The sequence below is a fragment of the Pteropus medius genome, unplaced genomic scaffold (genome assembly GCF_902729225.1).
Source record: "Pteropus medius unplaced genomic scaffold, Ma_sr-lr_union100, whole genome shotgun sequence".
In the NCBI taxonomy this organism is placed as follows: Eukaryota; Metazoa; Chordata; class Mammalia; order Chiroptera; family Pteropodidae; genus Pteropus; species Pteropus medius.
In genome coordinates, this window is record NW_024345601.1 from 18,203,430 (window position 1) to 18,230,169 (window position 26,740).

At 34.4% G+C, this 26,740-nt stretch overlaps 1 protein-coding gene and 1 pseudogene across 2 annotated transcripts in view; one reads left to right on the plus strand and one right to left on the minus strand.

Moving 5' to 3' along the window:
• Positions 1-26,740, plus strand: part of THSD7B (thrombospondin type 1 domain containing 7B) — a 742,175-nt gene that overhangs the window by 655,533 nt on the left and 59,902 nt on the right. The gene's annotated exons all lie outside the window — the stretch shown is intronic.
• Positions 2,238-2,356, minus strand: LOC120612057 (uncharacterized; annotated as a pseudogene).

The following is a 26,740-nucleotide window of genomic DNA, read 5'->3' on the forward strand; positions in this document are numbered from 1 at the left end:
TTTTTTTTCTCCTTTTTAAAATTTTAGCTATTTCATTGGGTTCGTAGTAATATCTCATTGTGATTTAAATTTGCATTTCCCTGATGACTAATAACATTGAATAACTTTTCATACGTTTACGGAGTATTTAGACATCTTATTTTTAAAGTACTATTTAAGTCTTTTACTTGTTTTTTCTAATGTGTTGATTTATTTTAGGGTGGGGTGGTTTTATTTTTTTCTCTTTTTTTTTGCCCAGTTTTATTGAGAAATTGTCAAATATCATTGTATAAATTTAAAAGTATACAATGTAATAATTTAATATATGTATGTGCGTGTGTTGTGAAATGATAACCACAATAGGATTAGGTAACATATTCATTGACTCACATACTTTTATATGTGTGTATGTGTGTGGTGAAAATATTTCATATCTATTCTCTTAGCAAACTTCAAGCATACAATTTAGTATTGTTAACTATAGTTACTATGCTGTACATTAAATCTCAAGAACTTATTCATCTTATAAGTGGAAGTGTGTACCCTTTGACCAACACATCCCTATTCCTTCCCATTCCCCCAGCTCATGGCAATTACTATTCTACTCTGGTTTTATGAATTTAACTTTTTTTAGATTCCACATATAAATGATATGATACAGTATTTGTCTTTCTCTGTCTGACTTACTTAGCATAATACCCTCAAGGTTCATCCATGTTGTTGTAAATAGCAGAATTCTCTTCTTTTTATGGCTGAATAACAATCTGTATGTGTATGTTTGTGCCATGTGTATCACATTTTCTTTACTCATTCATCTCTTGACAGGCACAGGCTGTTTCCATGTCTTGGCTATTGTGAATAATGTGGCAATGGACATGTGGGTGCAAATATCTCTTCGAGATAGTGATTTCATTTCTTTTGGATATATACCCAGATATGGGTTATGGTAGTACTAGTTTTAATGTTTTGATGTACCTCCATACTATTTTCCTAATGGCTATACCAATCTACATTTCCACCAACAGTGTAAAATGGTTTTCTCCACATCCTTGCCAAAATTTGTCCTGTCTTTTTGATGATGGCCATTCTAACAGTTGTAAAGTGATATCTCACTGTGATTTTGATTTGCATTTCCCTGATGATTCGAGATGTTGAGTTTCGTTTCATGTACCTGCTAGCCATTTGTGTGTCTTCATTGGAAAAATGTCTATGCAGATCTTTTGCCTGTTTTTTAATTGAATTACTAGCTTTTTTGCTATTGGGTTGTATGAGTTCTTTATATATTTTGGACATAAACTCTTTATCAGATACAGAGTTTGCAAATATTTTCTTCTTTTCCATAGGTTGCCTTTTAAATTTGTTGATTATTTCTTTTGCTATGCTGTGTTTTATTATCAAAGTAATGCTGGCCTTATAAAATGTATGGAAATATTCCCTTGTATTTTAGAAGAATTGCTGGTAATTTTTTTTTGAATGGTAGGATTCGCCAGCGAAGCCATCTAGTTTTGGGGGTTTCTGTATTGGGAAGTTTATGATTACTGCTTCTATCTCCTCACTCATTATTGGTCTTTTTAGATTTTTCTATTTCTTCTTTATTCAGTCTCATTAGGTTATATGTTTCTAGGAATTTATCCATTTCTTCTAAGTTGTCTAGTTTATTGGCATGTAATTGTTCATAGTAGTCCTTTATGATCCTTTGTATTTCTGGGGTAACAGTTGTAGTGTCTTTCCTTTTGTTTGTAATTTAATTGTATTCAATTTATAATTTTATAATTGAATTTTATTTTTTATTTTATTTGAGTCCTCCATTTTTTCCTTAGTAACTCTAGCTAAAGATTTGTAATTTTTTAATCTTTTTAATAACCAAATCTTATTTTTGTAGATGTTTTCTATTCTCACATGCTCTATTTTATTTATTACTGCCATAATCTTTGTTATTTCTTTCCTTCTATTAACTTTGGGCTTAGTCTGGTTATTTGTTTGTTTTTCTTTTTTTGTTTGTTTGATTTTTTTTTTTGTAGTTTCTTAAGATCTAATATTGGATTATTTGAGATACTATTTTTTTCTTAATACAGGCTTTTATAGCTGTGAACTTCCCTCTTATAATTATATTTGTTGAATCCTATAAACTTTGGCATGTTGTTTCTATTTTCATTCGTCTCAAGATTTATTTTTTTTTTAGGTGAGGCGACCTTTGGTTGACCTCACAGATTGCAAGGACCTTGTCAGCTTACAATCTCTTAATTTTTTATTTTTTATGCCTAAAGCACCTGGTCTTCCTAGGTGGTCTCCCATCCAAGTACTATCCAGACCCGATCCTGCTTAGCTTCTGAGATTAGACGGGATTGGGCTTGTTAAGGGTGGCATGGCCATAGACTCAAGATATTTCTGAATTTATCTTTTGATTTCTTCCTTGACTCTAGGAGTACATTGTTTCATTTCTGCATATTTGTGAATTTTCTAGTTTTCCTCCTGTTATTTATTTCTAGTTTCATACTATTGTGGCTGAAAAAGATATTTGACATAATTTCAGTTTTTTTGAATTTGTAAAAATTTGTTTTGTGGACTAACATATGATCTATTCTGGAGAATTTTCTGTATGCATTTGAGGAGAATGTGTATTCTACTGCTGGACAGAATACTCTTTATATGTCTTTAGATCTATTTTGTCTATAATTTTCTTCACATGTGCTGTTTCCTTATTTTCTGCCTGGATGATTTATTGTTGATAGTGGGTTTTTAAAGTCCCCTACATTTTTATGTTCCTTTTTATTTCTCTCTTTATTTCTGTAGGTATTTGCTTTACATATTTAGGTGCTCCAATGTTGGGTGCACAAATATTTACAATTTATACATCTTCTTGATACATTAACCTCTTTATTATTAATGGCTTTTTAAAATTTCTCATGACTATTTTTAACTTAAAGTCTATTTTGTCTGATATAAACATAGCCACTACTGCTCTCTTTTGGTTTCAGTTTTCTTGGAATATCTTTTTCCCTCCTTTCACTTTTACCTTATGTGTGTCTTTAAAGCTAAAGTGTCTTATAGACAGCATAACACTGTATCTTTTTTTTTTTTAATCCATTCAGCCACTCTATTTATATTTAAAATAATTATGGATAAATAAGGTCTTACTATTGCCATTTTGTTAATTGTGTTCTATTTTGTAGTTCCTTTGCTTCTTCCTCTCTTGTCTTTCTTTGTAATTTAATGACTTTTTGTGGTGGTACGCTTTGGCTCCTTTTAATATTTTGTGTATTTGCTACGGATTTTATCCTTGTTACCTTGGAGCTAACATAAAATGCTTGATAGAGATAATATCCTATTTTAAGCCAATAATAACTTGACTTCGATAGTATACAAAAACTCCATACTTTTATCTTCCTCCTCCCTCACATTTTAAGTCATTGCTGTTATAATTTACATCTTTTTAATGTTGTGTCTTTAAAAACAAATTTATTGGAATTATAGTTATTTTTAATAACTTTTATTTTAACTTTTAAACTGGAATTTAAAATGATTTATTCACCACTATTACAATACTAGAGTTTTTAACTTTGACTATATATTTACTTTATTGGTGATTTTTACACATTCATATGCTTTTATATGTTTACATTGTGCTTTACAAATTCTCTCTTTGACTTTGATTTTTGATAATGTATGTGTCTTGGTTAAACTCTTTTTAGGTCCAGTATATTGGGAATATTTGGGCTTTGTGAATCTAAATGTCCATTTGTCTCTGTTTGGAAAGTTTTCAGCTATTTTTAAAATTTTCTGTCCCTTTTTCTCTCATCGTAGGAACCCTACAATGCATACCATTGTGCCACTTAATGATGGGGTCATACTATGAGAATGTCATTAGTTGATTTTGTTGTTGTTCAAACATCATATACTTACATAAACCTGGATGATATAGCCTACTACATGCCTAAGCATATGGTACAGTCTATTGCTCCTAGGCTGCAAGCCTGTATAGCATGTTATCATATACAACAACACAAGATTAAATCAAGCATAAGGAGAAAATAATGTAATGCATGATGTGGCATACTGTTTTATAGCAAACATATATTTTTTTTAAAGCAGAAAGAATACACTGTAAAATAACACTAAAAATTATAATATAGTAAGTTGATAGACTAAAACATATTTGTTTATTATCATTATCAAGGATTATGTACTGTATATAAACTTTTATATGACTGGCAACACAATAGGTTTGTTTACACCAATATTACCACAAACACAAAAATAATATGTTGCATTACTACATTATAAGGGCCACAATGTCACAAGACAATAGAAATTTTACAGCTCCATTATAATCTTATGAGACCACTGTTGTATATGCAGTTCATTATTGACTGAAACGTCATTACATGGCACAACTATGTACTGTTTCTTTAGATGTTGTCTCGTAAGTACTATAGGCTTTCTTTACTCTTTTTACTTTTTTCCATTTTGCTTCTTTAATTGGTTAATTTTAGGTGACATTTTTGAGTTCACTGATTCTTCCTCTGCTTTGTTGATGAATCTCTCTATTGAATTTTTAAGTTCAATTATTATATTCTTTAGCTCTAACACTTCTGTGTTGTTTTTTGTTGGTTTTTTTGTTTTTTGTTTTTTGGTTTTTTTGGATGGTTTCTCTTTCTTCCTTGAACTTCTCATTTTGTTTGTGCATTGACTGCCAAATTTTGTTTAGTTGTCTGTACATTCACTGAACTTTTTAGGAAGATTATTGTGACTATTTTGTGTTTACAGATCTCCATTTCTTTAGAATCAGTTATTTGACCTGATTCTTTGTGGTCTTATTATCTATGCATTGGTATCATTACATCTGGGGAAGTGTTCTCTTCTTCCAGCCTTTAGAGGTTCCCTTCATCAGGGAAAGACCTTCAGTAGTCAATTTAGTTGGGAGTTCTGGATGGGTCAGCTGGTAGTGTCTGCAGGCAGATGAGGCTTACTGTTTGTTCTGTAGATGGACAGGCTCTTGCTTATGGTCTGAGGTCGAGGAGCTGCTGAATAGGCTCTACATTCAAGTGGACTATGACTGGGCTCCCTAGTAGAGCAGGGAGCTCATCTGTCAGGGCCACTACATGGCCTCTGCAATCACCTATGGTTGGACAGGGTTGTAGGCTATGTTTCATGACAGGGAAGTGTCATTTATTTGAGTCCATGATTGAATTTTTGCCTAGAAGAGGCCACAAACTGTGCTCAGCAATTGAGCAAGGCCATAGGATGGATTCTGTCGCCAGGCAGGGCTGTATGCTGAGCATCACAGTATGGTAATGTAAGCTGAGCTCCAAGACTGCCCCTGATTATTTTCAGGCTCCATAGTCAGGACTATGGAAGAGGGGATTAAATCTTGTCAGCAGTTTTTATTTTCCAGAGGGTTTTAGAAAGGTAAGATATTGTCCAAGGGCAATCATATGGAAGTCTCAGGTGCAAGTCATTTGCAGCAAAGCATGCAGAAGCAGAGAAAAGGGTTCTCAGAGCTGGTAAAAATATCCAAAAGAATTCAAACGATGCACCAAGAGTACATACTATAGGATGAATGTTCTCCACCCTCCTATAGACAATCTGTTTCTCCAGCATCATTTGTTGAAGATAACTTCTTTTCATCCCATTGAATTACATTGTTGTCTTTGTATGCTATCAAGTGAACAGTTAGTTACCTGCGGTACTGTTTTTGGACTATCTATTTGATTCAATTGATCATCTTATCAGTTCACATACCAATATCACAATCTTAATTACTGTAGAGTTAAAATAAAAATGGAAATCTATTAATATAAATCTTGATATATATCTGTTAATATAAATCTGTTAATAAAAAATTCTTCAAGATTGTTATATTCTGTCTTTTGCATTTCCATATAAATTTTAGAATTGAATTGGCAATTTTGTCCAAAAGTCCTGCTGTTTTTGTTTGATACAGCATGCAATCTATTGATCAATTTTGAGAGGATGGATATCTTAACAATAATCTTCCAATTCATGAACAGGGTATTGCTCTCCATTTTTAAGGTTTTCTTTAATTTCTTTCAACAATGTTTTTATAGTATTTAATATAGAAGTCTTGCATTTCTTAATTTATTACCTCTGTTTTTGTGTTTTGGGTGCTATTCTATATCAAATTGCTATTTTTTACTTTCCCAATGTTTGTTGCTATTGTTGTCCAAATATTAGTTAATTTTTAAACATTAACCTTATATGTCATTACTATGGTAAATTCGCTAGTGCTAAAAGCATTTTTTAGTAGAAAACCCAGTGTTTCCAGTCTTGATGAGATGAACTCCTTTCCTTATGATATTTCATCACTGCGATGTGTGTCATGGCCTCCAAAATCCAAATCCTTCTCTTTCCTATACTCCATTATCTATTCTAAAAGGACATTTAATTATAAGAAAATAGAAAAATGCCACATCTGCTCCTTTTATTTGTCAATCTGTTGATGTTTCTCCTTTCTTTACCATATCTTTTCATAGGAAGTAGTAGTGAGTTCCATAAGTCTTTTAATACTATCATATTTATGCCATATGGCCGGCTAAGAAGGCTGAAGCAGGCATATTGCAACATCCAAGAGATAAATACTTCCTCAAAGGAGTGATGGGAGAGACATAATATGTAAACAAACAAACAAACAAACAAAACTGATTCCTAACACTTTTTTTATTTGTATAATTTCACATCAATTTCACATGAAAAAGCTTAAAACTTTTTCAAATATTAATCCAGAATAATTTACAAATTTACTCTGTTGGCTTGTGAAGTAGAGAACTTTCACTTTAAAACAGAGTGAACTATCTGTTATAGATAAGTAAACATCCGCTTTTGCTAATTGCTCTTTTGGAGGCATCTAATTTTAAATATATATATCTATGTATGTATAAACACACACAATCACACATACACACTTCCATATGTGGCAATGATATATATATATAAGTATAGATATAGATAGATATATATTCATCATGAATGACTTATTAATCACACAAAATTTTAAAAAACAATGTCATTTATTACAAACTTCTTTAGGTAAAGGTTATGTTAGATGCTTATTTAATATTTAAATTATTGAATATAAGCTTTAGAGAGCTTATACATTGCTCGGTACTTTCAAAGATATGTATTACATTGTCCTAATTTTTTAAAACTCGGAATATCAGTGAAGAAAAAAATTGTTTAGAAAAGTGGAAAAAACAGAACAATACTAAATATATTTCACCTTTTAAATCTTATCGTAGGTTCAAAAGAATGAGATTATTGTAAATCCAAGAGGTTGCAAAAGACACCTAGTACAAGTCATATATCTTGCAAGCAGGGAGGGTATCTAGAAAATCATGCAACACAGGTCCAAAGCATGATGGCGGAGCATCCCCCAGGGACTATCTTACCTGGAATACAGTGTAGCTGTTAACAAACTGCAGGGACTCAGTTAAATGAGGGCGGGGAATTACGATATCGAATGGCAGACTAAGGAATTATTTTTGAGTTGTCAGCATATAGAATTAACATGTGATTTGAAAAACTACACATTCCTAATAACTTTCATTAAAGATATTCCTTTAATTAAACATCATTTAGCTGTGTGTTCAAACATCATCTTCTGATTGCTCAGATGAGCAGTTAAAGCTCCTGAAACCCAAATCTTATCGTAATAGTTAAACATACTCATCTAATATCGAACAGTTCCAGGTGTATCTCATCTTGTATTTATCTTATATCAAAAAAAAATGAATTGACTTCAATCAGATTCATGAAAGTGATAAGAATGACTTTATTAACTATAATACATTTTTATATTTCATTATCGTGGAGAATGACCCTTAGTTTGAAAGGAAAGGGCTGACTTTTTTGTTGGGCAACTTTTTGCACTTAGAGCATCATTGTAATTAATACAACAAATTATTGATGCCACGGACAATTGAAGGGTACATGGAAATATGTTGTGGTACACAATCTTTGTCATGGTAGCTTTTAGAATAATAGAGTTCTGCCTTTATTATCAAACACTTGTAAAATCGAATTCTGATTCCTTGGCTTTAAACCAATTTTAGATCACGGAACTCTTCAATATTTATCAGGTCTCAGAGAATGGTCTTTTAATTCATGGAAATAGTTGTGTGTGTGTGTGTGTGTGTGTGTGTGTGTGTGTGTGTGTGTGTGTGTGTGTGTGTCTTTGCAAATGCCTCAGCTGTATGAGCTAGCTGTGAAAGTCATTTACTAGTAGAAGAAGGTCCAATATGCAAAAGGAGGAAAAGAATGGTCTTATTTTGTTTTGTTTTTTGTAAAAGATGGTGATTGTTTGTAGGTATTATATCACTACAATAGAACTTATCTGGGAATTCATAAGAGTTAGCTTCTAGTTCACTTAAATGTTTTCAATTTGACAAGACATGACTTGATCAATGGCCAAGAGACAGAGTGTATATATTTAGAGAAACTGGAGGTATCATCAAGAAAAAATACCCAAAGTCAATGAAATGTATTGACTTAAACAATAATATAATTCCATTTTACAAAACTTAGCTGTCTAAATTTGTAAAAGAGTAATAATCTGTTCACTGAGTTTTCTAATTTAAGACCTGCCAAGGGCACACAGTTTTGGCAGTTCAGTTTAATTATTTTAAATTGGGGCTACAGTGTTTATTGGTATGAGATTGACTATTAGAATTGTAATTAAACTATACCTAGAGGAATAGTCCTCACTTTTTACATATATATAACATAGTTACCTAGGCAACTATACCTCAGTGGGTTCCGAGAAAAATAAATGATAGAACACATGAAACCCCTTGTGATTTAGCATGGAGCTCCCTTTTCCTACATCTCTTACTCCTTTATTCCCTCACTCCCTCTCAAACCTGTTCCTACATTATTCCTCCTTTTTCTTCTTTTTTCTCTTTCTTCTTCACCTTAGTCTCCAAGCTGTATGCATGTGTATATTTTTACAAGGAATTTAGGCCCAGAACATAACTTTTGTCTTGGCATGTAGAGTGCAAATTAGATCAGTGACTTGGTAGTCTGCTAGACAGTACATTTTCAAGACAGTAGCCAAAAATACTAAGAGATCCTTAGAACCTTGAAATTACCACTCTGCTACATCTGACAAGTCTGGAGTATAGAATCAGGAATAAAAGATTATTTCAGGACCCATAGAACTTTGGTCTACAGATTCTGCCTCATGTTCCAGAACTGTTCACTAATTCACAGAGTGAAGTACTTACAGGATAGCTAGTGAATATTTACATTGGCTTGTACAGTAAGTTAGGATACAAGCATTTATTAGACAGTTATAACTGTTTAAAACCCACTAGAGATGCATTCACTTTAGTTTAAGGGTTGCACATTTTCCTATAAATGGCTCCTTGTGAATAATGTAAATGTGCATCCCTGAGAATAAATTAAATACATTTCCTGCTATTGTTAATGCGTTAGAACAGTTGTGCCATAAATCAGTTGAATGGCATTTATAGATTGCTATACTCTATCTAGGCCAAGCTTGTAAATATCTGTGTAACTCATAATTCAATGATTTACAACCCTCTAAAGAAAACCTTAGAGATTTTTCTCTTGTTTTTTACCTCCCATCTCATACGACATCAACAAACATCTAGCTCAAAGAAATTCATTTTTAATGCTTTTATAAAGCTTTGCTTTTTAATAAAAGCTAGAGAATTTAATGCATAACAAGGAGGACTCTACCAGAAGCATATGGGATGATTTTCACTGCTCGTAGGTGGGTCTTCACTTATGTATTCTTTTGCTCTTTCTCTACTGAGCTATTCTTCCCAGAAGACTTGGGAATTCCCTGCAGGCTTGTCCCACAGAGAGTGGCTATTTTCCCATACCTTTAGCACTCTTTTGTTCTCTCTCTTTTCCTCTTCTCCTTTTCCTCCTCTTGCTCCTTCTCCTCCTCGCTCCCTCTCTCCCAACTCCACACACATAATCATACAGGAACCAAAGCAGATACTTTTTATTTACTCCTAACTCCATCAATTTCATTAGAATTCAAGACACATCAGAAGCAAAATGGGCATTTTTGAAACAGTATAGACCATTGGTTTCAGTGAATCCTTGGAACTGCTCTTCTAAGTAAAGGAGAATTAAAAAAAGACAAAACTAAACAGTGTTTCTCTGTGCTAAGCATTTGGTATGCATTGTATCATTTAATACTCATAGCATTATTAGCTCCACTTTTTAGTGAGCAAAGTGAAAGATGCAGAAGTGAAATAACTAATCAGACTCATTAATACCTGAGGTTGTACGCTCTAAATTTGAAACAGCCTAATTCGAAAGCCAGAGTCTTTCAGCTTGAACTAATTTGTTCATAAATGTAGCAAGCTCTCCTGAATTTATGAGAATTTGTCATGTCTATTCAATAGAATGCTCTGAAATTTTGCCTCCATTAACTGTATTTCAGTTTCCAAACTTAGAGTATGGCCTACTCTCTCCCACATTTAGATATGTTGCTTTCCTTTGCCTCTTTCTGGTGGAATTGGGCCTTCAAGCTCAGAGAATGCATCATGTTTCCCAAGGGAATGCACTCCCAATTCTCCTTTACACATATTAATCACTTCGGCATCTGTGTCAATGGGAAGTGGAGGATCCTTGCAACTAGGAGTTTTGTTTATGCCACACTTGTGTCTGTCACCCCCAAAGACTCTCTGCTTCAATAGTCATCAGCTCTCCTCAGGCTCACTGACTCACATTCCAGAGTCTGTCATCTATTTAGTGCTCCACCAATTTTCAGTTTGTTTCCAGTGGCACTTGATTGAATAGCTCCAACCTTTGGGTAATTAATAATGTGTTGGAACTTGATGGCTCTTTGTTTTCATTTAGATGCGAGCTGCTCTCTCCTGGCACATTCCAGTATGAACTCCGCCCCTCTCCTGGATACCCCACAATTGCAGTATGGACAATACTATTTTGTATTTGTTCTTCAGAGTATTCTCAAATGGATCTCATTTCATTGTCTTCACTTAATTGTGACTTATGTAGAGTAAATCCATGAGTGAAGAAACATGACTTTTATATCTAAAGGCAATGACTTTAGTTTTTTAAGGACATAGATGTCTGCCATTGTCCCCTTCATAATCACGATGTGCTTAAAATATGTTCTTGAAATCTCTAACTATTTTTATGGGGTCACTTTGACATAAAAACATCCAGATCATTGAATAGTATACTTGGCAGGCTCCGATCACCTATATAATTTAGAATGGGGAATGAAGGCAAATTAGCCACTGTTATAAAATTATTCTTCTTGCTATTGAATTAATATTGGTAAAACATTATTCATAAAGCTGGCATATAAAGACAGTACTTGATACAGTTCTTGACATTCATGAAGATAACAAGAAGAGGCTCTCAAGATCCTGGTTTATATTCTGCTTACTATGCTGTGTGACTTTGGTGGACTGCTGACACTCTTTGACGCTCAGTTTACTGATCGATATAAGTGAGTATAAGAATTACATTTTGGAATGTCAAATATGATTTTTATTGGTACTACAAATGCATCAAAAATTAGTAATATTGAAAAATTTAAAACATCAGACCCTGAACCCAAATTCATGTATAATAAATATTTCTCATTACTCATAGCTTTGTAAAAGTAGATACAGAGTTTTCTTCAAGAATTATGAAAAGAGTGACTACTTTAACTTTTTTAAATAGTGAGACAAATAAAATTTAATTTTTTGAAATTACTTAATTCCTCCTGATCCATATGAGATCTATCTTTACTGTCAATGATATTTCATTATTATGGCTATTAAAACTTTAGTATCAAACTACTATATGTTAGTGGTTTTGGACTTGGGTTTGTGATATATATTCTATTTTACTTGTGATTTCTATTCCATCCCAATTGTATGTTTCACACACAAGAAGAAAAGGCCAGGTTTTCACTTTGAATTTTAAACATGTGTTTACAGTATGTAAAGGTTATCCTACAAGTCCTTCTTTGCATCATTTCAATCCTCCTAGGTGGTTGCATGAAAAAAGAATATGAAAATGTATTTACTCCCGTGGTGTATTACAGCGTTGATTGCCAGGGAGCCTCTCCACAAAATGGCACATTTGATGAGTCATAATGGACAGAGACATGTCTTGCTGATTCTTGTACACACTTCACCTTTTTCAAATTTATGCGTTTCTCTCAGGTTTCAATATACATACCACCTTGAAAAATATCTATGAATAATTTTCAGTGAACTATGTTTTCTTAAAGGAGGGCGTAATGTGTTTTACTGTATTAGATTTATTGCAGTACACTAGTATTCCTTAGTTTTTCATATTTATCTGTAGGGTGTTTTTTAAGTTTTAAAATGCTACATATGGTAGCAGTAGAAAAAAATAATTCTGAAGTTGCAGATACAAATATGATGGATGTGTTTACCTTCAAATTAGTTTATAATTACAGATGTTACATAGGCCGTATTCTCATTCCCCATTTTTTTTTCAGTTCCAGAAAGTCCTCAGATAAAATGCAGTTTGACTACATGCATTATTTTATTTTCTAAATGCTAATTTCTATTCTGAAAGACAAGTGTTAAGTACACAGTAATGCCTAGGAATTATAGGAATTATAGGAATAAGTTTAAGATTTAGAAACAGCCCAAATGCATTGTATTCTCTTCTCTTTCTGTCTCCTTAGCACTGGCACTTTGGGCAAGTTATTTAACCTTGATAAGTCAGGAAAATTGAAAAATAGTGCACAACTCAGAGGTTAGAGCAGAGATTGATATGTGTAAATCATTTAGCACAGTGACTAGCACACAAGTACAGAAATAAACTATAAATATTGTATTCAACCAGTATTAAGAGCCTACTATGTGAAAATCCCATGTTAGACACCGGGGCTATGACAACAAAGATAACTTGTCCTCAAGGAACCTACAGTCTAACGATGAATGCAGAATATTCCTAATCAATTTCAACAGAGCCAAAGGTGTTAAAAAGCACAGGGTGTCCTGAGAGCATGTGTTTGCACATTTTCTAACCCCTGGGAGGATCAGTAAAGTTTTCTAGGATGAGAATATTCATATGGGACCTCAGAGATAAGTAAAGGTTAGTTAGGCAAAGGAGAATAGAGGAGCAATGAGCAGGAGAGGGGAGGGAAAGAAGAAAAGATTCAATGTGAGAGACTAGAACAATGTGTGAGTAGAAAGAATAAACCCATATCAGGGTTTCCTGGAAACACCCTCTATGTTGTCAGCCCCCACGTAGAATTTAATACCACTTCTTCCTCTAGTAGATCAGGTAGCTTTCGCTAACCAAGGATAAGATTCTTTTGAGAGGAAAGAGGCCCAGTAATCTTTGGTGGGAGAGGAAACGCAGGAGGGGTGTGAGATCCCAGTTGCATTCTAGATGTAATGTTTGACACTTTCCTTTGTGGTTCATGGTGGGGACTGGGAGTGGAGATGGGCACAAACAGTAAAACAGAATATCACAGAAGTGACACTCCTTTAGTCTTGTGGTATCTGACGGCCGGCCCAGCACTCCTGTACTGCTGGCAAAGACCAGAACTTTTGTCCTGAGATCCTCATTCCATACAGCATTCTGGGGCCCATCACAGGTAGGAAGAGCCCCAGTGCAGTTTATTGCTTATTTTGGCTTGATTTTTCATTTAGTCCTTTAATGGTTGGGGATTAGAGTGAAGAAAGAGAAGCAAGCATCACATGGAAAATAAAAGAAGCCGAAGAAGGAGAAGAGAAAAAGAAAGGAGAGAGAGGGAAAGTAATTGATTTTGAGTTAGCGTACCCTCAATTCAAATAGAAGTTGCCACTTAAGGATTCTCGGAGTGGCATAGAGAAAGTTACAGATACTTGCTTCATTTTCGTGATTCATTAGTGTCTCCTGAATATTGGTGTGCCAGTGCCATTTATAGTTCTCTTTTATTGAAAAAGATTTATTTTGAAATGTTTAAAACTTACATAAAATTCACACCATCAATACTTAAATTTGCCACATAATGCTCGATTAACTCTCTGCCCTCTGCCATCTCTCTGCACACAGTCTCACACACACACGTGAAAAAAATGGCATATGTGTTTCACATATACATACTATTATTTCTGAACCGTTTGAGCATATGTTGAAGGCATTATGACCTTTTTCTGTTTCATATTGATAATTCAGTATGCATTTCCTAAGTTCAAGGACATTTTTTAACATAATCACAGCACAGTTAATAAATTCAGGAAATATAATATTGATATAATACTTACAGCTTATAGGCCACATTCCCATGTTCCCAATGGTCCCATTAATACCCTTTTAGCATTTATAGTCCTTTGATTTTGGTTTTAATGATCATATCTCTTTAGTCTCTTCAGTCTTTCTTTCTTTCTTTCATGACTGATGTTTTTGAGGAAACTCAAAACCTAAAAAGTCACTTGTAGGATAACCTTCACATACTGTAAACACAGGTTTTAATGTTTTGGTCTTTCTTTCTTCTTTCGCAATCCCCAACAATAATATAAACAGGTGATGACCTCAGATTCTCTAATTGGATATCACATATATCATTTATATGTTCCAAGGCCTTTGATTGGATTATAAATATGTACCTTTGCAACTTCTTAGTGTCATAAAATACTAGTCAGAAGGATTATACGGGGATGTCCGTGACCATTATAAAATCTTTACCCAGACATCTTAGGTAAGCAATACTCTCCTGATGTTCATGCGTCATCCTAACTTCCTCTTAGCAATAGGCCAGCAAAATCTTATGAGGAACATTATATCATTTTGATGATATCATAGCTTCTATCCCTGCTCTTGTCAGTCCCATTATACTGAGACATGTGTCTGGCACTCCTGCTTCCAATTAACTCCCTAAATCTGACAAGTGAGCTCCTATCCTGGGAGCATCTGTGGGTTCCTCAAAGGCAGACAGCAAGCCTTATTCACTGTTCTATCCCTAGCTGACTCTCCCCTTCTTCAGTCTGCTATTTATCTTGCTTTTTGGTTATTTTATAAACCATAGTTCCTTACATCTGCATATGCGTGCCCTCCCTCTCTCCGCCTCTCCCTCCCTTCCTCCCTTCTTCCCTCTCTTTCCTTTTCCATCTCTACCATTGTCCATACTAAATGCTTTCCAGGATAAAACAAATAGCAGTCACAATAACCACAGTCACAGTACAGCTCTGTGGTGCACTGTTTTACCCATTGTCCCCATCTCATCTCAAAATATCCCACAAGTACCAATACTTTACAAGTATAATAGCTGAAGATACTGAGGACCAAATTAGCATTCCCAAAATCAAATCCTGGCTTGAGCACCTACTATAAAATTGTTATATTCTTTGAGCTTTGATTTCATCATTTGTAAAACCAAGAATATTGAAAGTATATCTAGGTTGTTGGTAGGTTATATTTAGGGAGAAAGGATTTAGGAGATAGCTCCTATGGAATGTTCACCACAGTACTAGGCATATGTTCCTACTCTAAAATGTTGCTTGTTGCTATTATTTGGTGTATAGGACAACATCCAGAATATGCTTTCAGTCTCATTGTTATTATCCACTTGATCTCTCAAAAGACAAGCAGAAGCTATAAGAGGCTATTCTTATATACATAGGTTTGTATGTCTTGTTGGAGCCTTCAAATCTAGGATAAAGTAGAGGAGAAAATAGCTCATCACTGTAGGGCCTGGGAATCCAACTTCTGTCTCTTCTGATTGCCAAGTAATTTTAGTTCGTGGTATTTTAATTTCTGATCGGGTTTGCTATGCTGTCATAGTAAATATTTCTTTGTTGTATGCTATCTTTTAAACTATGCAAACAACATTAATAATAAGAGTTTACTGTACTTCCAAACTCCCAGGAACTCAGAATACTTACATTCATTGATCTCATCAAACTCATGAACTATTCTGAAGTCCTACAGATGCTAAGTGATAAATGTTCTCTCTATTTGAGCCAACGAGAAGGCCAGAGTTCCCTGGCAAGGCTTGGGTTGTCATTCACTAATATACTGTCAATCGAAATTTATGTATCAAGTATCAAGAAGAGTCTGGAGTTGGCCTATTCCAGGTACTAGGAATGTCAGCAATCAACTGGACCAAGTCCCAGCCCTCATTCAGCTTATATTCTCAAGAAAGAGAGAGATATAATCAAAAACAAAACATTTCAAAAGCATCACTTTAATATAGAGCATGTGAGGTAGTGATAAGTGATATGGATTAAAAAAATACAGAGAGATAAAGATCGATATGGTGGAGCTGCTGGTATTTTTTATAGCACGGTCAAAGAAGGCCCAATAGGCAGCAATGACTGAAGGAAGTAAGGGAGCAAATCATTTAGATTCTGGAGGAAGAGCACTGCCAGCAGAGTAATAGCAACAGCAAAGCCTTGAGACAGGGGAATGCTTAGAATTCTCCAAGAACACCTAGGAGGCCACAGTGGTGAATAGAACAGTAGGAGACTAGAAGGCCGTGAACATTCAGAGGTAGTATAGGACCAAATTGCGTAGGACCAGAATCAGACTTGGTTTTCATACTAAGTTGGAGAAATTATTGAAGGGTATAGAAGAAAGGAGTTAAGTGATCTAATTTGCATTATTTTCAAAGGATAATTCTGGCCCTAGAGTTAAAAAAAAAACTATAGAATGAGAAAAACAGAATCAGTTATGAGGTTATTGTTATAATCTAAGTGAAAAGTAATAGTGACTTTGACCAAGGTAGGAGTGGTACAAATGGTGAGAAACAGATGGATCATAAATTGTATTTTGAAATTAGAGCTGATGGGATCTGTTTAGGATATGTTGTAAGGAGTAAAAAAATGAAGGAGTCAAAGATGACTTGAAAGTTTTTGACATGAACTCTGGGTGGCTGGAGTTGCCATTAACAGAGGTAGGAAAGACTGGACACTGAGGATAGGAAATTAGGAATTTGTTATTATACATGTAAAGTTGAAACTGATTTGAGGACAGTGGTTATAAAACTAGATAGTACATCAGAATCACCTGGATGACTCATTTAAATACAGATTGCTGAGACCCACCCTGGGAGTTGTGGATCCCCCACACACATGCAGTTCTTGATTCAATGAGTTTGGGATAAGGTACAATGGTTGGCATTTCTAGCAAGTTTCCAGATCATGTTGATGCTGCTGGTCCTGGGACCACACTTGGAGAACCTCTACTCTAGTATTAGGTGTATCTACAGAAGAGGTTGGCTAAGGTAAAGAAAATGCCAAGATCATTAGAAGAGAGGAGTTAAAACATAGATACTGAAATGCTTCCTGTGCCTTACTGCTGGAGTAACCTCTTTGGTATTCTACCTTCTACTTCCTTCCAATTTGTGGCCATGATAGATGTGTGTTAGCTTATGCCTAAATGGTGAACAACAGTTTCTGAGTTTTGACTCCACTTCCTATTCTGTCAGAACCCTGTGGAAGGGAATATTCTGATTGTAATTGTTCTTCTAAGACATGAAGCGTTGACACAGACAACTGTGTTGCTCTCCCCTCTGGTTATGTCCAGTGTACCTGGATAGGATACAGGCACCAACCTACAGCCAAACCCACTTCCTATGGAAAGGGAATATGCTTAAGAAATAATTTTTTCTTACAGGTTTACATTTGAAATATATTGAAATATATTGAAAATAAATGTGACTTCCCTAGGTACAAACTTAATAATTTTTCTGTCCTGAAATTTACCCTGGTATTTAAAAAAATAGTTTTTATAATAGAAATACTCTAGAAAGAGTGAACATTCACCCCTTTAAAAAAAGTTATAGTTCATACTTGCAAAATTAAAAATATATATAATAAAAACTCAGTTTTGTAATAAAGACCACAACAGTCTATTTAGTGGAAAAATTCTTTTGATAAACATTTTTTATTTATTAGATTGGTGACTTTTAAACATTTTGACCATCACATACTGTAGGAATACATTTTAGATCACAAATGAGCACATACACTATTATTTATGGACATATATATTATCAGAAATAACAGTTTCATGAAATAATTCTTACTGAATATATGGACATTTTCTGTGCTATGCTCCATCAGTTTTAAAAGTGCTGATTTCAACCCACTAAACAGAACCAAGATAGCATGGTTGTTAAGAACATGGACTCTATAATACAAATGGGTTGGAAACTTGATTCTTCCCTTTTCTCACTGTATGATCTTGATGAAATTACTTAACCTCTCTGTACCATCTGTAAAATGGGTAAAATAATATATCTACCTCATCAGGCTGTTATGACAATGAAATGAGTTAATTTAAAGAATGTAGAATAGTGACTGGCACATAGTAAGCATTATAAAAGTATGTTATTAATACTGTGTTCTCAACCCACTAATATATCATAACTTAACATCTGAAAAAATATATATATATATTTCCAACTAAGACCAACCTATTCACCTGCCACCTTACCTTCCAAAACACACTTAACATCCCCTCAGGCAAATTCAGTAAATGCTTTTGTTTTATAGGGAGTATGAAATAACTATATTTCCTTTTAAGTCCTTAACATATTCTTTTACAATGTAAGTCTTTGGGAGAGACATGGTATGATCTCTTGAAAATTCAAAGTATAAAAGGAAAATCTTCCCTGAGATGATGTTTTATTCATTGGTTCAGAAATACATTGCATTTAATGTATTCTCAAAAGCTATTTGTTTAAAGTGTATGGAAACCTTACTAGTAGAGTTTTCAAGAGGAGTGATTGATTCATATAGATAATAAATTAATAACTTTATAATTTACAAAGAATTTCACTTTCATTTATGTCTTTAAATCTGTTAAGTCCATATTTTCCAAATATGTCATATGGAATGCTATATCAATATATAAAAGTTTGAGACTCTTAGTCATATTGTACAGTATAGTAGTTTTATATAATTTGCAAGAATAACTCCAAATTATAATGGTTCAAATGGAATATAAATTTGTCTCCACAAAATAGTCCTAAGTGGGTTTTCTCAGTGGGGAAAGGACACGCTCTGCTTCGTGCAGTCATCTGGAACCCAGGCCAATGGAGAGTCTGTCATCTTCAAGCTTGTCATCCAGAGTCATTCTGGTCATCCCCATTTCCAGTTCACTGGAGAGGATGGAGAGCACGGAGGAAGGCATAATGGGCTTTAGGGTCAGGAGTGGGGTATCACACATATCCTCCCACTTCCCTTTCACTTGTCAAAACTCAGTTGCATGGTCACACCTAACTGCAAGAAAGGCTGGATATGTGGTCCGGTCCTACCTATGCCCAGGAAAAAAGGAGAGAAAAGATTTTGATAACTTAATAGCCAACTCTGCGAAGCATAGTTAAGATATATTGTAAAAATCCTTGTTTAGCACTATTTAGCTCAATGTTTCCAAAATAATTTGCCTATGAAATCTTTTTCTTTCTTGCCAACTATTAGCATACTTTAGCAAAGAACACACTTTGGAAAAGACTGCTGTCAAGAGACTATCAAATCCTATAATGAAAAGAAACCTAAATCTTCCCAGGATGCTAAGAGAAAAAGATTTGAATATTTTAAAATATCAATGTTAGCAGAAATACGGAAAACCACAAAAAACAAATGCACAGTTTCACCATCAGGGGGGAAACAGACACCCAGGTTAGGAGGTGGAAACTTGCCAGTTACCCCCAAAGAACTTCACAGGTTCCTCCTAATTATAACCTTCTCACTTCCTTCAAAAGTAAACTCTTTACTGACTTCTATGATAATCTTTTCCTTTAGATCTATAATCCGAGTGGCTAGACAGCTTAGTTCTGCTTGCTCTATAATGTCTTTAAATCTCTTTTTATCTAGCTTCTTTCATTTCATTTTTTTCTTCCTAGAAATCTATTGGTAAAGAAAACAGGCCATCTTTCCTATGGAATCATCCAATGTGTCTGGTAAATTTCACCCCCCATGGTGAGGCTTAACATGTTCCTCTGTCCTTGAATTTCCTGTAAATTGGGAGCTGGATATAGAGGCTTAATCAGATTCAGATGTTATTACTTTGGCAAGACTTTTTCATAGAAGGTGTGTTCTTTTTCAGAAGGCCCATATGTATGGTTATCTCTCTTTGTGAATTTAGGTATCATTGGTGGTCAATTCCTAGACTCTTTATCATTTAGGAAATACAAAAATGGTGTCTCAATACTATCAGCCTTTCTCATTTACTTGTAGTACTGCTTATGGAAGGAGAAATTTTATCACAACTGCTATTTAATTACCTACTGCTGTATAGAAAAAGAGGCAGGAAAAATGGATATTTGCCCTTTATTTACCAGTTTTCAAAATAAGGAGTTGCTTTTCTAGCATCTTTTACTACATGTGACTATTTTTTGTATCATTCTGAAATCATAGATTTAAATAAAGTTGATGTGTTTTAATCCTTTTCAGTTATCATCTGTATTAATGCTCAGATTATCCTAGTTGTAATCTTTTTAAATATGTTCTACAACATTTTAATAAAGACTCGGGTGGTCTTTGTTCACTTTCTTGCTATCTAATATAGCAAGATTTATCAGGATCATTTTGTATATTTCCCAGATTTGCAAATAGCTGTTTCTCTAGAAAACCCTGGCTTCTTTTATTGTTTTATTTTTAAATTAAATTTATTGGAGTGACATTGATTAATAAAGATTTCAAGTGTACAATTCAATAATATGTCATATGTATATTGACTTGTGTGTTCACCACCCAAAGTTAAATTTCCTTTTATCACCATGTATTTGACCCTTGTGACTCCCACCTACCTCTCCCATCCCCCACTTCCCTCTGGTAACCACTAATCTGCTGTCTGTGTCCATGAGTCTGTTTGTGATGTTTGTTTTTTTGCTTTCAGTTTTATGTCCCAGATATAAGTGAAATTATATGCTTCTCAGGTTTTTCTGCCTGACTTATATCACTTAGCCTGACAATCTCAAGATCCATTCATGTTGTCGCAAATGGCAATATTTCATTTTTTCTTATGGTTGAGTAATATTCCATTGTTATATATATACCACAGCTTCTTTATCAAGTCATTTATTCAAGAACACTTCAGTTTCCATGCCTTGGCCACCATGAATAATGCTACTATGAATATCGGGGCGCACATATTTTTGCAGATAAATGTTTTCTTCAAGTTTTTTGGGTAAACACACAGAAGAGGGATTGCTGGGTCATATGGTAATTCTTAATTGTTTGCAAGTATCTTTTCCTATTCAGATGGTTGCTTATGTCTCTTGTTGATGCTTTCCTTTGCTGTATAGATGGTTTTTAGTTTGATATAGTCCCATTCACTTATTTTTGCTTTTACTTCCCTTACCTTGAGGCCAAATTCATAAAATCCTCTCTAAATCCAAGGTCTTTGAGTTTAGTACCTATGTTTTCTTCTTTGCAACTTATTGTCTCAGACTTATATGTAGGTCTTTGATCCATTTTGGGTTAATTTTGGTGTATAGTGACCGATGGCTGTGTAGTTTCATTCTTTCGCATGTGGCTTTCCAATTTTCCCAGCACCAATTATTGAAGAGGTTTTCCTTTCTTCATTGTATGTTTTTTGGCTCCTTTGTCAAAAATTATCAAAAATTATTTGCCCATATATATGGGAGTGTATTTATAGAATCTCAATTCTATTCCATTAGTCCATGTGTCTGTTTTTCTGCCAATACCAGAAAAACAGTAGTATAATTTGAGTTCGGACAGAGTGATACCTCTGGCCTATTCTTTTTCTTCAGGATTGCTTTGGTTATTCAAGATCTTTTGTGCTTGCATACATATCTGATGATTTTTTTGTTGTCGTTGTTCTATATATTAAAAAATGCCATTAGGATTTTGATGAGGATTGCATTAAATCTGAATATAGCTTTGGGTAATAAGGTCATTTTAACTATGTTGATTCTTCCAGTTCATAAACACAAAATATCTTTCCATTTCTTTGTGTCTTCTTCAATTTCTTTGACTAAAGTCTTTTAGTTTTCAATGTATAGGTCTTTTATATGCATCGTTAGATTTATTCCTAGGTATTTTATTCTTTTTGTTGCAATTGTAAAATGAGTAGTTTTTTTCCATTTCTTCTAAAAAATCAATGTAAGTAATATAGGAACACTATGGATTTTCATACATTGATTTTGTATCCTGAAGCTTTATTGTATTTGTTAATTGTTTCTAATAGATTTTTGATGAAGTCTTTGGGGTTTTCTATGTAGAGAATCATGTCATCTGCAAAAAGTGACTATTTGACTTCTTCATTCCCAATTTGCATGCCTTTTATTTCTTTCTCTTGCCTGATTTCTTTAGCTAGGACTTCCAACACTATATTGAATAAGAGTGGTGATAGGGTACAGTGTTGCCTTGTTCCTGATCTTAGAAGATTTTTAATTTTTCACCATTAAGTATGATATTAGCTGAGGGTTTGTCATATATGGCCTTTATTATGTTGAGGTACTTTCCTTCTATACCTATTTTATTAAGTATTTTAATCATAAATGGATGCTGTATCTTGTCAAAGGCATTTTCTGCATCTATAGATATGGTCCTATGCTTTTTATGCTTTATTTTGTTTATGTGGTGTATCACATTAATTGATTCATGTATGTTAAACCATTCTTGTGCCCTGGAATGAACCCAAGATATATAATCGCTTTAATGTATTGTTGTATTCAATTAGCTAGTATTTTGTTCAGGATTTTTGCATCTATATTCATTAGAGTATTTGTCTATAGTTTTCGTTTTTGTGTGTTATCTGTACTGGGTTTGGTATCAGGCTAATGTAGGCCCCATAAAATGAAGTATTATCTCTTCAATTTTTTGGAAAGGTTGGAGAAGAACAGGTATTAAATCATCTTTGGTAGAATTCATTAGCGAAGCCTTCTGGTCCTGGACTATTATTTTTTGGGAGGTTTTTGATAATTGTTTCAATTTCCTTCTGTTGATGAGTCTATTTAGATTATTCAGTTTTTTGTGATTCAGTCTAGGAAGATTGTGTACTTCTAAGAACTTGTCCATTCCTTCTAGGTTATTGAATTTGGTGGCATATAATCTTTCATTGTATTCTTGTATGATGCTTTGTATTTCGGTGGTATCTTTCATAACTTCTCCTCTTTCATTTCTGATTTAATTTGTGTCCTTTCTCTTTTTTCCCTAATGAGTCCAGCCAGGGGTTTGTCATTTTCTTGATCTTTTCAAAGAATCAGTTCTTTGTTGCATTAATTTTTTCTTTTATCTTTTTGTTCTCAATTTCATTTAATTCTGCTCTAATTTTTATTATTGCCTTCCTTCTACTGACTTTGGGCTTCATTCTTTTTCTAGTTTTTAAGATATAATATTAGTTGTTTGGGATTTTTCTGTTTTTATTTTAGATAGGCCTGTAATGATACAAACTTTTTCATTACAGCTTTGAGAATATCCTAAAAATTTTGATATGTTGTATTTTCATTCTGTTTCTCTGTATCTCAATCTCTCTTTTTATTTCTTCTTTGACCTAGTCATTCTTTAGTAATATGCTGTTCAATCTCCACTATTTGTGGTTTATCCCATTTCCTTTTTTAGCTGATCTCCAGTTTCAAAGCATTATGGTCAGAGAATATGCTTCATGTGATTTCAATCTTCTTAAATTTGTCGAGTCTAGTTTTATGTCCTAGCATGTGGTCTATCCTTGAGAATGTTCCATATACACTAGAGAAGAATGTATAATTTGGTGTTTTGGGATAAAAGGCTCTATAAATGTTGATTATGTTCAGTTGGTCTTATGTGTCACTTGAGGCTGATATTTCCTTATTGATTTTCTGTTTAGATAATCTATCCATAGCTGACAGTGGAGTATTTTAGGTCTCCTCCTATAATTATGTCTTTGTCACTTTCTCCCATTAGTTCTGTTAGTTGCTTTATGTATTTTGGTGCTCCCTGATTGGGAACATATATATTGATGTATTATGTCTTCTTTATGTATTGTTCCTTTATCATTATGAAATGTTCATCTTTGTCTCTCATTTCTTATCTTGAAGTCAGTTTTGTCACATATAAGTATGGCTACACTTACTTTTCTCTGGATGCCATTTTTTTGGAGTATCATTTTCCACTCTTTCACTTTGAGTCAAAATTTCTTTTTGGAGCTGAGATGTGTCTCCTGGAGGTAGCATATGGCTGGGTTTTGTGTTTTGATCCAATCTGTAACTCTGCACCTTTTTATTGGTGCATTCAGTCCATTTACAGTTAGGGTAATTATTGATATATGAGATTTTATGGTAGCTAAATGTCTCCATTGTTTCTATGTTTTTGTGTTTTGTCTGTTATTTTAATTTGATTTTTCCTTCTGTTCCATCTTGTTATATTTCTCAGTTCTGAATTTTTTTGTGTGGTTACCATTAAGTTTATGTAAAAGAAAGTTTCATATATACAGCAGTCCTGTTTCTTCTGCTTGTGTCTTATCTCCATTTCCCTTTGCAGATTCAGACCTTTACTTCCTCCCCTTTTCTGTTTTTGTTGTCTCAAATTATCTCTATTTATGCTCTGAGTTCATATCTAGGTTGCAGTAGCTGTTGTCTTCTCTTTTTAAAATGTTTTTTGACCTTTAACCATTATATAATACTTCAGTTTATAAGACCCTGTTCTTAATAAGGGTTGCAATTTCTTGTTTCTGTCTGTCAGTCATCTTACTCGTGTTTTTGTATTATTTTGTCCTTTTGTTTCAGGTAGAATGACCCCCTTCATTATTTCCTGTAATGCAGGTCTTATGGAAGGTTCCCTCAGCTTCTGTATCTCTGAAAAGGTCTTTTTTTCTCCTTCATATCTAAAGGAGAGCTTTGCTGGATATATTATTTTTGGCTGGTAATTTCTCTCTTTCAATAGTTTGAGTGTTTGATGCCATGCCCTCCTAGCTTGTAAAGTTTCTGCTTAAAAGGCCAATGAGAATCTAATTAATTTTCCTTTATAGTTTACCATCTTTTCCTTGGCTGCTTTGAGAATTCTTTGTCATTAATTTTTGGCAGTTTTAATATAACGTGTCTTGGAGAAGTCCTTTTTCGAAAGGAGATAATTAAGTATTTGCTTCTTGGATTCGATAACCCAGTTCTTTCCATAGATTTGGGAAATTCTCATCGACAATTTGTTTGAATATGCTCTCTGTTCCCTTCTCCCTCTCTTTTTCTGGTATACCCAGTATTCTTACATTACTTTTTCTTGTGCTTTGATTTTTTTTTCACTCTCAAGTCTCTCTCTTCTTCCATCTATGTCATTTCCAGATTTCTGTCTTTGATATCACTAATTCTTTCCTCCTTCTGGTCAGCCCTATTTCCCCAGATTACTATTTCATTCTTCATCTCTTTTACAGAGTTCATCATCTCTAGAAGTTCTATTTGGTTCTTTTTTAGAGTTTAAATCAATTTGGAAAAATATTCTTATCCTTTGATTGTTTCTAAGTTCATTGAACAGTCATTAAGAGTTTTCTTGCATCTCGTTGATTTTTTTTCAGGAGTGCAATCTTGAATTCTCTGTCATTTAAATCTCATATTTCTGTATATTTAAGTTTATTTTCAGGAGATTTTTCATTTTCTTTCTGAGATGTCTTGTTACCTTGGTCATTCGTGGTTATTTATGGATTACTTCTCTGCCTAAATATTTATGTACTCTGCTTTTCTATGAAATATATATATATTTAGAGTGATCTCTAGAAAGTTGATAAAAAGAGGTTTTTCTTTTGTTTTCCAGTAGGTGGCACACAAGCCTCCTCCACTGCCCAGGCTTCCCAGATCTCCATTTAGGGGGGGAAAAAAAAAAGCCCTTTTGTCCCTGGGGAAATTTGTGTCTTTTCTGTGACCAGGTCACCTTGGTCCCAGGTTTCTGCCCTCATGAGTGAAAGTTATAGGCAATGGAGATTCGAGCCTCTGAAGAGCCCTTGAAGTCCCCACTCTGTCTCAGCAGCCAGATGCAATGCTGTGCTTCTGCATTCTCCCAAATCAGCCCTGATGGGTGGAAGTGAGTTGAGTTGGGAGAGATGCCTGTGTATCTGTGCCTGTTGTACTTCCAGTAATACTGGCCACCAGACTTAGGTTACCTTGCCTCTATATCCCCACCCCTGTCACTGGGACCAGCCTCAGTGTGTGTCTCAGTTCTCTGCTCTGTAGACCAAATCTCTCTGTCCTTGCAGTTTCCCATGGGGCCCGCTGCTAGCTCTGGGAGGGTGGAGAGGGGTGACCAGGCTCTGTGACTCAGCTTTCTGCCTGACAATGTAATCTGTCTCTGCCCTGGTTTCTGCCCTGATCTCTGGGCTCTGCTGTGTGGAATATGCTGATCACTGAGGCAAGACTATATTTTAGGGCTACAGAGAGTACAACCCGCCATCTAATTCTCTCCTCTCACTGTGTCCTGCACGGAGCTCTGGGCTGTGTCCACAGCACTGGTCTCTGCTCCTCTTACTTTCCTCCTCCCTTGCTCTTCCAATTTGCCCACTTTCAGATGCTCTGATGCACAGATCTCTCAGATGTGTTTGTGTGCTAGGCCAGATGTTTTCTGTTGGATTTTAGGTGTTCTTTGTTTTAATTTTAAGGGGAGACAAGGGGATTCCTCATGCTGCCATGCTGCTAACATCCAGCCCTGGCTTCTTTTAGTGGAAAGGGCTCTTTAATGCCACAGGAAGAACTCCAGGAGAGCCACACTTATGGGGTTCCACTGTTTCTAATCCACTTCAGTAAGAAGAGGTTTGAAATATATACTTTTATTTCCTTTATTTTGAAGATGAATTACTTCATGAGTTTATACTGATGAACTATGAGAGTTCACTTACGTTCTATCTTACATTT